This window comes from Delphinus delphis, chromosome 16, assembly GCF_949987515.2.
Source record: "Delphinus delphis chromosome 16, mDelDel1.2, whole genome shotgun sequence".
In the NCBI taxonomy this organism is placed as follows: Eukaryota; Metazoa; Chordata; class Mammalia; order Artiodactyla; family Delphinidae; genus Delphinus; species Delphinus delphis.
The window spans coordinates 3,481,680-3,497,746 of NC_082698.1; the positions used below are offsets into that span (position 1 = coordinate 3,481,680).

General features: G+C 44.5%; 1 long non-coding RNA gene across 2 annotated transcripts; it reads left to right on the plus strand.

Annotated features, from left to right (window-relative positions):
* Nucleotides 1-965: 965 nt before the first annotated feature.
* Nucleotides 966-8,152, plus strand: LOC132439247 (uncharacterized). 2 transcript variants are annotated; one of them, XR_009522333.1, is made up of 4 exons: nt 966-1,099; nt 1,856-2,092; nt 5,430-6,783; nt 6,998-8,152. It is a non-coding gene; the product is annotated as an uncharacterized lncRNA (long non-coding RNA). The 2 variants fall into 2 exon arrangements; XR_009522332.1 differs by having other exon boundaries at nt 5,430-8,152.
* Nucleotides 8,153-16,067: the final 7,915 nt, after the last annotated feature.

Genomic DNA, 16,067 nt, shown 5'->3' on the forward strand with positions numbered 1-16,067 from the left:
AGGCTGGATCGCACTGCTCAAATGCAAACAGAAATACGCTCCAGGTGTGAGCTGAACCGTGGCTGTCCATCCAGCCCAAAGAGCAAACACCCTCTGAAAACCTGTGTTTCCTCTTAAAAGTGCATGCAATTTTGTTTTCTAGTGCATAATTTATCCTCCTGGTATTAATGTTAAGATATTTTAAATTACAATAGATTGAAATGGGAGCTTTTAGACTATGCCTGGTGCTCAGACCCGCCCAGTACATGCCTGTTACTTCCGGGATAAAGGTGTCCAGCTCTAGCTCGATTAGCCCCGAATATGTAATTCGGTGATTCTGCAGTAGGGTTTGAAAAGGTTAAAAAAAAAAAAAAAAGAAATCAATCCGACTTTCTCATTGATGTAATGGAGTGGTGTAGGCAGCTGACCAACTCGATCTGGGTGGCCTGGGACTTTCTGGTTTTAGCATGAATGTCTGAAGTCCTCGAGACGCCCCAGTCCAGAAAACCAGGATGGCAGGTGAGCCTAGCAGAGGGTGTGGGGAGAACCTCTCCTGCACAAGTAGCTTTAATTCTGCCGTGTGACGCTTCCTCCCGAGCTCAGCTCGGGGAGCAGGTAGTGGTCTTGTCTTCATTTTCCCAGGGCAGATGTGCCGGGAGGTTATTTTGAAAGGCAGGCAGTCCATGAAAGACACACAGACCCATGTGACGATAAGGTTTCGGCCTAATACAATGAATAAATAGCTCATTTTTGAATTGTATAAATATAGTTCATTCCAGGCAAAGCTGCCTCTCTCTCTCATGCTGTCAGGGCCTATTAAAATTTGGATTATCACTTGTCTGTGGCAGCTTTAACTCTTTCAGTTACTTCTTTCTAATATTTTAATGTTTAACATTCATAAATCCACAGCTCGTGTCTACTCATCACGGCTCCTGTCTTTCTTGAAGTCCCTGCCGCCCTATTTAGATTATTTTAGCAACTCTTCACACTTCTGCCCCCTCTGTCTGTCCCTGCATGGATGGAGGAGAAACTTGGATGTCAGAAGCCACCAGATGTTATGCCACCAGCAGGACCACATCCTTGGGCAGAAGTGTGGGGATTACACTCAACCCGCCAAGAGGTTTGAATGTCCCCACCCTCAGTCTCTTTCTGTCTCCATCTCATTTCCTCCCAAGAAATTAAACCTAGTTTTAGTTAAGAACTTGGAAGGGGTTAAAGTTCTTTTTTTCCCCAGAGTTGCCCCTATTTTTAAAATTTGGATCCAGCCATGGATTCAAGCAGTTAGCCAAGCTCTACTGTCTTTGCCGCCTCTCCAACTTCACAGGTGAAAACGTGAGGCTGTACTCAGAGGCGGGAGACCATTTGGTGATCTTTTTGGTAAATACAGCCACAAGAGGGGAAGAAAAGAACAATACCCAACAGATCCAACCCCTGAGTCCAAGCAGACAGTTTAACCCTCGGGTCATCGCGTTTGTATTCCACTTACTGGATTGTTAATAGATTTTCTTCATTTGTGTGAGACGTTGCAAATGATGTGTGGAGGCCGGCCGGTTCCTCCAGCGCCAGGACCAGAGGTCCACCTGTAAGGAGACGGCGTTAAAAGCTGCTGCAGTTGTTGTCTCCTGACAACATCCCAGCTGTAGACTAGCAATCGCAATCCTCGGGTGGCAGTTTTAATTATCGGCACCGGCGATACCATCAGCAAGTGTGTAATTACGTGTCAGTGTCCTGGCTGTTGGGTATGAAAAGTGGAACCAGTGAAATGATGATTGTGGAAGCGGTAGACTCATATTTAAACAATTCAAAATGTGTAACTGGCAGTGTCATTAAACAGAGACAGTCTGACCCCAGCTGTCACTTACTTTTCCTTATGCAGATTTGTTCGTGCTGTCTGTCAAAAGAGCTCCATGGGCTGAAATGGGACAGAAGAGGTGACATAATTCTCAGAGCAAAGAGGGCTGCTCTCCTTAGCTCCACAGAGGCGTTCTTTTAGCCTAAACAAATATGACGGCGAAACTGTAAATAAACCAAGACCATTACAGGAAACTCTATAGACTTTTGCTGACGAATACACAAAAGCAGAGTATCAACGGACATCCCGGCCTTAAAAACTGTGAGTCAAGCCTGCCCGATTACCAGGCACTTAAAGAATAAGCACTGTGATAATGAGAAGGGTTTATTTTTGAAGAAGAAAATGAGATGACCCTTTTAGTTGTAGACTAAAATTTTGAGTCCAAGATGAAAAAATAAATGGGAAGCTCATTTTGGAAAATGCTTGGTATCAACAAAGAGGAATGTGATTGGGTGAAATTACGACACAGATTTCAACTTCAGTCTGGCTTAGGTTATAAGCTGTTATGGCCTCAGATGCCTTGAATCCAGTTTAGAAAACTGAAATACGTACGCTAAATAAATGAAGGTTAAAAATAGACCTGAGTGGCTTTCTAAGAATGGTGTGTTAAAAGTAAGGAATAATCAAATTTCTGCCAATGTCATTACATAGTTCTGTAGCCTACCAACTTACACACTTCCGGGAGATGGGAGAAATGCACGTTTGCTCTCAAAAGCCTTCATTTACTGGTACTCGAAAGAAGAGCTGGGTAACCAAGGGTTAAGTCTGCATGCATGCAAAAACAAATGAAAGGAGAGTTTATAAACTGAACTGTGGAGGTTAAGTGCCAGGGTTAAACTAACACAATGAACTGTGAACACAAAGAAAAATGTTTCTTTAATTTTTAAAATGTTTGCATTTCTCACAATAAACTGAACTTGCAGTTGCATACAAACAACATTATTTCATACCCTGAAGACACTACAATTTAAAGCTTTTGGAGCTCAAACTGATTCTGGAAGCAATGCTACCACTACAGAGGGGCTGTGGCAATTGTGATCTTCTGAAGGGCATCCAATCACACTTCTAGTAGCACGTTTGCAAGCAAACGCGGGCTCCTGCACACACACAGGTAGGAGGCGTTTCAAACAGGGTCAACTTTGCATTTATTTCTAGTTTCAAAGGTAAAGTTACTGATTTCCTCACAGGCTAATGGAAGCCATATTAATTGCCATGGTACGTTCAGATTTGAAAGTAGTACATAGGCACATGTTAAACCCTCTAAGGATTAATTTGTATTTTATCAGCTGTGAAAAGGGTAATTTTTTACATATCTTGACTTAAGAGGTAGCCTTATTAGGCGTTCACTGGAAAACAAATTCTGCATATATTTTGTAGCAAGGTTTTAAACAAAATCATTTTTTTTCCTCCTCAAAAGTAGTAGAGTGCGACTAGGGAAGCAATTAGTATTTGTATCTTAGACAAACGCGGTTTTGGAGTTTTCTTGCTTATAAATATTTGTACGGCTGGTTAAAGGAAAGAATGATAGAAAATGACGTCCTGTTATATATTTTATCATAGTGGACACGGGGGTTTAAGGGGTTTCAGACCATGTTGTGCGCCTATTGTGTGGATTGTCAAGCTACAGTGACAATTCTGTGTTATTTTTTGGGAGAGAGCATCCCGGGTTGCTAACATTCTTGCTGGGGTGGCTGTGGAGCTGCAGGTGGAAGGCACGGTGTGTGGGATCCCACTGCTGGATCCCTTGGTTGCTGGTGGAGAAGCCTGTGGCCTCGGCCAGCGTTGGTGAATTCCTTCCTCTGCCTTCTGTGGGCATGGCTGGTGGGCTCGGGTTCTCATTATCTCAGGGAAGTGGGGTCATCTGAGAAGAGCCCGCTTTTCTTATGTGGAAGCAAGGGATAAAAACCGAAAAGTGTATCAACAAACCCATGTTTCTGATGACGTTTTCCTCTGGACAGAGGACTGGTTTCAATGGTGCTTATCGTATTTTCACCCCCAAAATATTAAGTGGCCCAGTTAAATCAAGGAACATGGTGAAAAAAAAAATTATTCTCTGCAACATGCTTCGTCGAATGGCTTGTCCTGTGTTATTTGAAAGGTCCCCAGAGAGATCACTCCCACAACTTCTTTTGGAAGTCTGTTCTGCAATCTAATAGATCGTATTGTCAAATGCTTTGTTAAACTTTTACCGGAAGAGGTGTATTGCGCTCGGCATTGGCGGTTCTTGAAATTCTATCAGGGAAGTGCAATCAAATTGGTCTCCCATGACTTGTTCCTTGGTTGACGTGGAATGGGTTCCCCTCTGCTTCTGGCATTTTCCAGGGAGGGGAGCCTCCCCTTCCTTTAAGCCTCCTATGGGCACCGTGTTCATCATCGGGAAGAGGTTGTCTCAGGGAGCACGGCCCGTGATTTCCTTTCAATTTTGACAAATCGTGCCCCATGAATTTAAACTTCCAGAGATGGAACGCGCCTACCCCTTCATGCTAGAAATCCCTAACTCGGGAAATTGTACACGTTCACTGGGGTTCAGCTTCCGTGCCGGGTGGTTTGGCCCACTTTTCCCTTTCAGATGACTTTGTGTGACTGAGCTATTTTAAATGATTCTCCCCTGCCTCTAGTTTGCTTCTGAACTGAAAAAGTTTTTATCTGCAAATAAACAGCTGATCCACCCCAGGAGTCTGCTGCGTCCTACACGCTCCCTTCCTCTGGAAGCTCCAATGGACTTTTGACTAATGAGGTGACCTTAAGAGAAGTTCTTGCCTGGATGTCCAGTGTGGCCGGCCGTGGCGATGACAAGTGTGAATTGCACACAAGGAAATGGCCTCACACAGTTGCTTCTGATGTCAGTGCTTGGCCAGTAAGCCTGTCCTGCTCAGGCTCAGGCCCCAAATAACCTCCATCACCATATATTAACGGGATTCAGGCCAAGTGTTAAGTGCCCATTATCACGTGTCACCACGCCATTAAGGGTTACGCAGTACTGATGATTTTAGGCATTGGTACTTGACTGTCCTCTGTCAGGAGAAGATAGGTTTAACATGAATGAATTTCAATTCTGCCTCTTTGAGGCAAATTCTTACCAATCTACAGAAAAGGGCATGTGACATATTTGACCCATGGGTTCCCTAGAATATTATTTTTCAATGAAAGATTTAAAGGAGAAACAAATGAAAAAGAAAGGGAAACAACCCAAAGAGTTCTTCTGTCAGCACTAGGCTTTCTCAAGAATCCAGGAGCTTCTAGACTCTTCATCCTCAACGTGTGGCCAGACCACCCAGCTTCCTCCTTCTCTCTCATTTCTACTTCCCGGTGTCCCCGGCCTCCACCTGTGCCCCCAGCTCCTCTGGGGCTCCGGTCCTGGCATCCTCGGGAACGTGGCTCTCCCTGAATGTGGCGCGCCAGGCTGGGGCAGGAGCCGGAAGGGTGTCTAGGAGCCCATCTGATGGGGTTCTGGAGGGAGCCTGCTTTACCCGCTGCCGCTGGAGGCCGTGTCCGAGGGAGACTGTTCAGGCGCCTCGTCAGCAGTTGTACCACCTTAAGTATTTTCCTCAGACTGGGAAGTTGCCGTAATTATAATGTTTTGTTCATTTCATTTCAGACCTTACTATTCTGTGGGAATGATAGTGAACCCCATTGGAGCATATTGAGGTTGTCATGATGAACTCTCCAGACTAGATGTCTTCATGGGGTCTGTTGACTTACCCCATGAATCGTATGAGGATTGCTAAGAGCACTGCATCAGACGAGTGTTGCCGGCGATGTCACCAGAATGTCATTGGGGATCTGAAATAATATTTCACCTGTGCCGACCAGTCAAGGCTCTCTGAGGCCCGTCAGCCAGGAGGGCGGCAATCTTGTCTCAGCAGCATTCTACCAGCCACAGACCTCCAGGGCTGAGAAAAGACATGCTTTTAACTGCTGAAATACTCCATCGACTTTTCCGATGAAAGCATGTCACTGCAAGGCACAGTTGTGTACAGGACAGCATGCGTTTCAAGTTACATATTCTCTTTTATTTCTGTATCAAACAAGATATCTAGTATCCAGTCTATTTAATTGATGGGATGAAGCTGGATTCATTTTGGGATGTCATCCTTCTTCATTACGCCTCGGGTTTTCCTCATCATGAGCTTCCTCAGAGGACAGAGACAAATACCTAGTTTTCACAAGGACGAGGTGTCAGTTGAATGCATTTTAAACGCTACCCTCAGCGATTGCAGTCAACATTTTAAATATGGAACAATTACACACTAAAACGACATGAGAAACATGCTTTCTAGAAAGATCGCTATTGCATCTCCATGGCAAGTGCAATATTTAGAGAGAAATGTTCTTTCCCTAGACTTTACCCATTTGTAAGCAAATAAAATAACTGTTAACCTAGAAATCACATCCTGGGTGTGTATCATCACCTAAGTATTGCTGGAAGTTTTCTTCCAAGTTGTGTGAGTCTTAGCTTCCTTAGTATTTTATAATTAATGACAGATTTGCAGTTTAATTTTTTTTCTGCTTACAAAGAAAACTCGGGCTTCTTCCAGAAAATTCTCAAAGTACAGAAAAGCAAGAAGCAGCAGCCCATGCCCTCAATTCTACCCGTTGAAGGCTGTCAAGTGAAGGGCTGTATTTTTGGCTAATGTGATAAGCTTTTAAAGTTTCAAAAACAATGTCTCGAACTAGTACGGTTTTTATTCTCTCATCTTAAGATATTTGTGACTTCATTTTAAAAGCTTTCCATATGATCGATGAAGTGCCCAGGATTGCTGGGAATACCTTAACTCATTCATCTTCAACATTTCCTGAAAAGCCTGAATTTAAGCTCTGTGTGAGTGCTGACACCATTTTTTATTTCATCAGGAATCTGTCTTTATTTAGCTTGCATCTGGGGCTGACATGACATATCAGGACCAGATGAAGTGGAGTGGAGGAGCCTGGGCCCAACCAGTGGAGCAAAGGTACCAAGCTACGGCTGGGTGGCATCGAGGTTGACAGCCCGGGGCCTCTATGATTGGTGTCTGGGCCACACAGAGGGAGCCGTGCACAGATTTTCACGCCAAAACGGGCCATGGTCACAGTCACCTAAGAGGTCTCTGTGTCTGCTTGAGGACCCCACACCTAAACCCTCTTGGATAGGGTTTACCACTTAATTGTGTGCATATTGGTTTCCAGGAAATTTGGAAGGAATTGTGACTGGCTCCGTTCAAAGGCATTGGTTTGTTTCTCAAGGATGTTTGCAGAAGTAACTTGGATGAAAAGGACTCCTTTAAAACTCCTTTGCAACCTCTCTCATCAGCCAACAGAAGTCCTTCTCATCAATTTTGGGACTTTTGCTAAATCTCAGAACCTGTCACCTGACACAAAAAAATCAAGCGCAGATGCAGGCTGTGCGTGAAGACGTCACACGTCCAGGAGAAACGTCGGAGGGGTCTCTGGGGCCCCCTGGGAGGTTTCTTCTGGGGGGTGAGTCACGGCCGTGGGAGTGACTGTGGGCTGCATGTCATTGCCTCCCAAGCACAGGCGTGTTCAATAACATCTGAGGTGTGCACACTTGGACTCAGGGTGATGCGTGGAGGAGAGACCAGTTCTGATGCACCATTTTCAGGGAGGTCGGGGACAGAGAGAAAGACCCAGAGCAGGAAATGTGGACCTTTTCTCATTTCAGGGGCAGGATTCTGCCCCATCTAGGGTCTCTAGCGTGGAGAGTGGGGTCAGGGATGCCAACCCCTGGTCACTGCAGTGGCTGTCCACGCTTTAGAGGGGCCACGGTGTGGCTGGAATCTGAGCGCAAGCTGCCAACTGTCAGTAAACCTGGGGGTAAGGAAGCAGGAACTGTCCCCACGCAGCTGCAGAGCACCCAGCAGGCCCTGACGTGGCACCACGTTTAGACCAGGGCATCAGGGAATGCAGGAGGGACAGGCTCGGAGCAGCAGGTGGAGGGGCTGCCACGACACTGAGGACGCAGTTGGACAGCGGGGCCCAGAGAAGGCGAAAGCCACTGGGGTTATTTAACCGGAAGAAAAGAAAGCTGGAAGCAAATGAAGAAGCAGCCCGGGTGCAAACAGAAGGTGTGTATGCGTGCGTGTGTGTGTGTGTATATGCTTGTATAAGCATGCATGCATGTGTGTGTGTGTTAAGGGATATTTCTTCATAGAAATAGGAATGATTTATTCAGAAAAGTTAAAAATAAACAACAAGGTCCTACTGTATAGCACAGGGAAGTATATTCAATATTTTGGGATAAACCGTAATGGAAAAGAATATTAAAAAGAATGAATATATACATATAACTGAGTCACTTTGCTGTACAGCAGAAATTAACACAACATTGTAAATCAACTATACTTCAATAAAAAAATTTTTAAAAAGTTAAATGCTGCTCTCACAATTTCTTCACACCCACGAAGGATATAAAGTTCTTCTAAAATAAGTGCGTAGTCAAAAGATGTCTACTGAAAATAACTCATGCGTTTTCCCCCCCTCAGCCTCGCGTTCTCCTTCCTCAGACCCTGACTCCCAGGTCCAAGCTCCTGATGCACAGCCGTGTTCATGACACGTGTCACACACTCGTACACTTTCCTCAGACCTTCTGGTCTGCTTCTCTGTGGTTCCCCACTTTAATTTTCTCAGAAGGGAAAATCAGTTCCACCGGGTGGAAACGAACCTCGCGTGGACCTCTAATGGCCTCAGTCAGAAGTCCCGTTCGGCACAAGTGATTTAGTTACTAACACGAGTTTCATTGTAAAGCTCTTGCCTGGTTCCAGTCTCTTGCCCAGCACTTCGATCAATAAGGTGTTATTTGCTTCTGCAACCTCGGCCAGCTGTTTCCTGGTTTTGAATTAGCTGTTGAATCAAACATTGGGTTGGCAGGCATCCACTTCTCTGTCTACCTTTGACTGGTGAGCGCTGAGTAGCCAGCAGCTCTGGGGGAATCTCTGTGTGTTTGGGGCAAGGTTTAGGATAAACCTCACTGATCTGTGTTCTTCATCTGACGCCCAAACTCTGATTCTTTTCACTTTCCCTCCCCTGTATCTTTCCTTCTCTGCGATGTCCCTCCTACGGCAGCTGCAGAAGGACAAACCATAACACAGGGTCTTCCGTCTTCAGTTGGAATGACCTCTGACAGCTCCCTCATGTCGCACTCTTCGCTTCACTGCGGCTGCTTACCGTGCTGTTTGGAGCATAGTTCTGGGAATATAATGTGCTCCAAGACCTGGGACAAGTTCTGCCATCAATATCCTGCCAGTTCCCCCAAATTTGGACCCTCTGGTTCAACTGTGTCCCCATCACCAGAGAGCAAATGCTGGCCTCCTAACACAGCCTCTTGAAATTCAATTTTGCACAAGTTCTCGGCCTAAATCAGCCTCAACTCATAGTTAGTGCTTGTTCTGCTAAGATGTAGTTTACTTTTCAATTTTTCAAGAACATAAATTTGATAACTGTCATGAAAGCCAACACCCTTTGTTATTTACAGTGAAGCTCTCCCCTACTTTGCTTAAGAAAGAAGTATACTTGTGTTTCTTGGTGGTTGTTGCTGTAAATCGAGCTGGGGATTAAAAAAAGCAGGTGCATTAACTATTGGGGTCACTGAAGTTTGTGGAATTGCAAAAGAAGCTGAAGTGAGAGACAGACCACTCACAAAGGACAGCATTTGGCCAAGATCCTTTTGGTTGCAAGTGACCGAATCCCGTGTTGCAACTCCCTACAGGAAAGTGGGAACTCAACAGGATTGGTCAAGTAATTTGGCTGGATCAGAGTTGAGCCTGTGTCCTTGGAGATCTACCTTGTCTGTCTTTTTCATCTCTGGGTTCTGTGTTCTTCTGTTTGGCTTCATTCCCCCCACCCCCCAAGTTAACAGAAAATATGGCCATTCACACCATGGTCAAGGACTAGTAGTTTTGGAGAGAAGAGAGCTAACATCTTAGAGACAGCTCTGACCGGCGTGGCTTGGGTACCACGACTAATCATAGGAACAGTTATAAGGGTGGGGGACATGGTGCTCTGATGTCCTGGGCTGTCAGGGTCCATGCCTGTGCTGGTGGGGAAAGGGTTAGCTCTGCTGGCACCCCATGGAATAGATCCTGCAAGAATGAGGAATTCTGTTCTCAAAAGAAGGAATCCCTTCTGGGTGACGGGGAAACTCCCTGGGCAATCAACTCTCCAGGCATCCAGGATTAGGAGAGATGCAGCCTTTTACCTCTGAAGATGTTGAGATGTGAGGAACACAGGGATTTCAAGTCTACCTGTTTCTTGTATTAAGTGGATATACTTAATAGCCCTCTATCTGAATATCATCTGTACCTTGGGACTTGGGTTAACACCTTTATTTACCTAAATTCTGAAGACACCTGGTTGCCTCGTACCACCTTTCACCTTGGCTAATGCCATCTATTCATTAGCCCCTCATTTGATCTAGTCAATGAATAATAAGATATGTTACATCACTCCTGAGAAAAGCATGGGATTTTTTCATTAAATATTAGGGCATGAAATTGTTACATCAGCCATTATAGGTTGAACATAATCCCAAGTAAACCCAACAGGTAAATCTCTCTGCCTTCTCAGGTTCACCCAATATTAACTCAATACCAAATCAAAGGATTACTTAGCAACGTTTGTGAGTATTTGGGGTTCATGACTATTCCCAGGACCCACTGCCTTCCGGGACCCACGCCTGTACATGTGGACACGTAAACACATGTACCTGTGTATCCATGTCCTGGTGAACTGCTAAATAGGTTTGACAATATTTATGTCTTCCTAACATTTTTTATTTCAAAACTCTGCCAGGCTATGATCTTTTTCTTCCTTTTTTACGGAAGAGAAGGGTTCCCTTTGCCCTGCCCGTGAGCTGGATTAATAGTTAATGAAGCCTGGGCAGGAGGGACAGAGTCTGTGGGGTGTGATCAGAGATGAGTCTTTTAAAACACAGCTAAACATGTGTCCTGGCTTAGCTGCCCGCCGGCTTCCTGCTGGGCCTCCTGCAGAGACCATGGTGTTAGAGCCCAGACTCCACTCCCACCCTGGGCTGCAGAGCTGAGCTGCTGCCTGGAGGGGGCGCCTCTCCAAGCTGGAGCCCTCTGCTGCTCAGATGGTGGTCCGGGCTCTGATCCTCAGGGCTTCACTCTCTTTCCATGAGAAGGAAGACTTGGGCTCACTGAAGGAGGTGGGTCGGAACGGGAAGCCATGAGAACAACTTCCTGGTGGCAAAGTCCCGGGAGGATCCTGGGCGGAGGGACCACTGGCGGTTAGAGGAGAATATTGATCTTCCAGGCAAGGAAACCCCATATCCTGCTAGCAAAGGGCATAGCGGCAGAAGCAGTGGGAAGGGGCCTTGAACCTGCAGTCTGAAATAGACTCAGTGTGGCTGTAGGCCTGGGGGGGGGGGGGGCGCTCCCAGCAGCTGTTGGGAGGGAGGTTTGGGGACTTGGTGCTCCCTCATTAGTGGATGCCTTGAGACATGGGCTCTGCAGAGGACGTGGGTCAGGTTTTAGGCAGCAGAGCCAGGAGAAGCAGGAGGTCTCCATTCCCTGTGTGAAGTTCAGACACAAAGGATGCCAGGCTGCCATCCTGCCACGAAGCTTACGGTGGAGAAAGATGCCAGGGCTACACAGAGGGTACGGCTTCTTTGGCTGAAAGTGAGCAAAACAGCTCTGGTCCCTGAAAGCGAAAAGGGAATTTCCTGGCAGGATCTGGAGGCCCCAGGGAACTGGTGGGAAGGCTGGAAGATGAGCCAGTCTCCTCCAAAACCTAGAAAACAAGAAGCCCAGGGCGTTCTCCCAGCAGGGGCGTCCGACATGATGGAGACACCTCTGTTCTCAGGAGAAAACTCCAGAGCCCCTATTTTCAGATTTCTGGGAGGGAGGAAGCAATGCTTCTAAAGGAAATCTGGGTGCTGCTGGGAAGGGCGTGGATGGTGGGCAGCCCCCAGCCCCGTGTCCACCCAGCGCCCCTGTGAAGTGATTTTCCTGCAGGTCCCTCTGGAAGGAGTACTTTTCTTGGAATCCTTTGTTATTGTATTTTTTCCCTTGCATTTGGCTTTGGACTTACAGTCGGGCGCCCTTAGATCCAGAGGCCCCGACTCCTCATGTGTTGCCCGGAACAAAGCCATCCCCCGTACAGAGCATGATGCTTCCAGCGTTTCCCAGGAGCTGCTTAGAGGCTCAGGGCAGCCCGTGATCTGCTGAGAGAGCACTGGTACAGTGCTCTGGTGCACTGGTACCAGTGCATGGCAGTAGCCATGACCCCAGAAGCCAGAGCGGTCAGCGTCAGCCTCTGGGTGGACTGACTTTCCAGTATCAATCCTACAGGCGGGACCCGTCTCTGGGGGTCGACTGCTACCCCTGGCCAGTTGGCATCATCATTTAGCATTGTGCAAAGGGCAAAGCGTGCCACGAGGAGCTGTGGGACTTTGGGAGGGCTTTTGCCTCTCTCTGTTTCTTCCTCAATAGCATGAACAGTCTCACAGGGGAAGAGCAGGTGCTGCGCTCTACCTGCTCATTTCCCACCAGCGCTGTGGATGGATGGATGGATTGGAGGAAGCAGAAGCCTAAGGACTTATCATGCAGCCTAGTCCCCCTGCAGAAGAAGAAATGAGAGACTTTGTTTACGAGCAAAACCAAACTCCAACCAGTGACGCAGCCATAGGACAATCAAAGGACATGTCTTGGGATCCAGATGAAAACACACAGGTACGATCTATCACGTCAACATTTCACATAAAGTACGTATGAAAGGATTTTGTGCCAACGCGTGGTGAAACAAGACAGACCTTAAATCACTGGCCTCTGTTTGAACCTGCAAATCTTTTTAATTTTAAAAGTATTTAAACTCGTAACGTTCATAAACGAAGTTATGACAGTTTGACAGAAGAGAGAAGTCGCCGAGCAGGACAAATACTTTCCTAATGGTTTTGCTTTTTTCATTCTTTTAAATATCAAGTAATAATATTTTTTAATGTTTTTGTAAACATGAGATGTTTTAATGCTTGAAAAATTGTGTCTCATAAATAAGCTTTATTGTCTGTCAAAAAGGATGAAAATATAACTTTACATTTCTGTTTTAAAGTAATTTTAGTGCCTATTAGCTATAAAGTAACAGTTATATATAATTTAGTGTATGTAGTCACTCGAAACAACTTGACATTTTCACACAAACAGAGAACTATAATAATAGTCTTGGGATTTCATTGGAAGTACGCACCACTACGGGATATTAAAATAACTTATGGTGCACTGTAATTCTTGTTTTGTATTTGTCCAAGTAGTTGTGAAGCAGGCTATAAAGTAGTAAAATGAAAACCCATGCTCCAACTCCAGCTCTGATGCGTTCTGAAGGTTAGGGTCGTCTTTTCTAAGCGTGATTAACCTCATTGACATTTCTGGGTGTCATCTTTGACTTTTTCTTTCTTAATATTTTCTGTTTCAATGGCCAATCCTATTTATCTTAGCTTATGATTTGAGACACGGTAATGACTTCTTTAAGATAAAAATGCTGATAGTGTGTAGTAGCGGTTCTGCTTATAATTGACCGAGAGTCAATTACTTGTTGCTTTTAAGGAGGTGCAGACATAGAAATTTTTGCTCTGAACAAAACAAACAAACCAAAGCAGAACTCTTAATAGTGATCTTACCTATTGTTTTAATTTGAGTATATAAATAAGGTTCAGTAGATCAGCACGGGGCTGAAAATGTTTAGCAAGCCGAAATGCAGTCGTGGGGTATGCCCATAAATGAAATAAGAGAACATTAAATCTTACTCTGCTAGTTTAAAGGACAGATAATTTGGATACAATCCATTTTAAAGTGTATCTCTGAGGAATCTGTGAGAGGAGTATTTTGTGACTATTGTAAACCAGCTGTAAGGACAATATTTAACCTACTTTAGAGAAGAAGCCATTTCCTGCATCATTTATAGAGCTGACATATAATTATGCTTGCCTCATTAAAGCATGCCCAACATTATCCTCTTTCTGGCAACGCACATCACCGTCTGCCCTTGAATAGAACGAAAAGGCATTTCTTTAAAATACTCCTTAATTGTACTTTTGCATTAATTTTCATTGGCCTTTTGCCCACTGCTAGGTCTCAGTATCATTTGGAGCTGAAACACAATAAATGAGAATTCTTCCACAATAACTAACCCTTTGCTTCAATATTATTCCTGAGAGAGAGGCCACGGAAAGAAATCATTTTTGTGCGGTTAAAGATGGGCGCCATTTATAATCTACATATTGCAATTAAAACCACTCAAGGATTTGACTTCCGCTAATTTTAATTGAAGTGGTATGTGGGCAGGGATTAGGTGAACGTGCAGATGTGCACAAAAATTAATATGAACCTGGAGAAATGTCTTTTTTCCATAAAAGGACTGACCAAATGTTCACAGATGGAATTTGAGAGGACCCTTATTGAATAAACCAGTAGGGCTCACTTGGGCCATTTCTGTAGCAATTCCATATACTTTATGTTGGAAAAGACATGCCCCTTTCTTTTTCTTTATAAATTATTCTCATGCCTGATTAGTTAATGTCTTTAATTTGCATTAGCGCACCTAAATGAAAGTAAAAACAAATTAGTCCTATAAATGTACTTTACAGACGATGGTCTAAGGAGGTTGGCTAACAGATATTAATTAAGCATATTAACCACAGAAGTCTCTGGTGTCAACTGAGATCTTGGGGATACACGTAAAACAGAAAAGAGAGAAGAGGAAACCGATTTTGGAGTTGCATAGAACTTTTCAAGTGTAAGAAATTATGAAGAGTTTGGGACTGTGAGGTAAAAAAAAACTCTGAAAAAATACATGTATTTCTTTCTGGTATTTCTGAAGATTAGTGCAGTGGCCGTCTCAGAACAGGTGTGCAATAAAACATTCTGAATAAACAAAGAAAGATGAATTTATATCTTACATTTTTAATTTTAACTCAAATGTTTCAATACTTCTAAATAAATAATAAAGCAATGATACCCAAGCTCGAAAGTACACCGCCTTAAATTTCAATAATAACTTATAATTCTCAAGCATGATATCTGATTCTCCGCAGCATTCCACATAAAGAAAAGAGGAAAAAACGGAAAATTAAAATAAAATCCCACAATAGTCAATGTGAAAGGATCTTAATTCTTAAAGTGGGTCTGATAAAAATTTTGAAGATAGGGAAATACAACATCAAATAGAAGCTTAATAAAGATTATTATTAATAGCTTTCTGTAGGGAGATGCACTTTGATATCTGCCCTTCCTTACTGCCTGTAATTCATTCATAAAGCAGATGAAACGTTCACTGCAGAGGGGAGCCCTTTGTCTGGATAAATCCCTGGGCTCAGCACTTGGAAGTGTACCAGGCTCTGGATGGAGGCTTTAAGATCTGCCCTTTCCTGCTGTCAGAAGAGCCTCCTGCCTTTGCCACTTGAAGAATCCATCAGCCTGGAAGCAGCTAGCTTTACCTTGAAGAGAGAATCTGCCTAGTACCTATAATTCTTCAAAAGGCGTTTTCTTGGAAGGCGTCCCCTGGTCACCGAGTCGCTGTCGCGGGCCTGGGAGGGGGAGATGGCTGTGGTCACATTTCAGTAACTTAAGACTTTGGGAGGAGAAACTAGGCTAAACTTTCTGGTTCCCTGGTCAATGCTCAGGCTACTGGACTAATTAACTTATCTGTTAAAGATGACATTTTCTCACCCCCAAATACAGGTGGTTCTGATAAATCTAGATATACTTGGCATAATTATGAAGAGTTTCAAATATCTCTTTTATGAATTTCACAACTCTCCCAAATTCTCCAGTTGAAATATTATTAACTTAGGCACAGGGGTCTGAGTTGGTAGATTTGACGTTGGCAAAGATGATGAATTGAATTCCGAAGGGATCGCGGAAGTCAGCAAAATCCAAAAACGGTTCATTTCTACCCATATATTTTACTAATTGGATGAATGTTTTAATTTGATTTTTTTCCCTGAAATTCTATCATGTAAAAGTGAGGAGCTGATGGAGATTCTCTTGATTTTCCTGCCGTCTGCGTCGTTCTCGCTTCATAACTCCAGGAAATGAGCAAACCAAATTCTTCCAGGCAAATAAGTGGGCTCCGGTTCTGGGTCAGGGAACCTGGGAGATTGACAGTAAACTCTGGGCATTACTACATCCAACTCAGTCATCTCATAGGAGCTGTGGTCCTTGGCGCTTTCCTCTGCAGGGGCGCACCTGGTCAATGATGTCACGTCGTGTGTTCGCAACTCTGGAGCTGG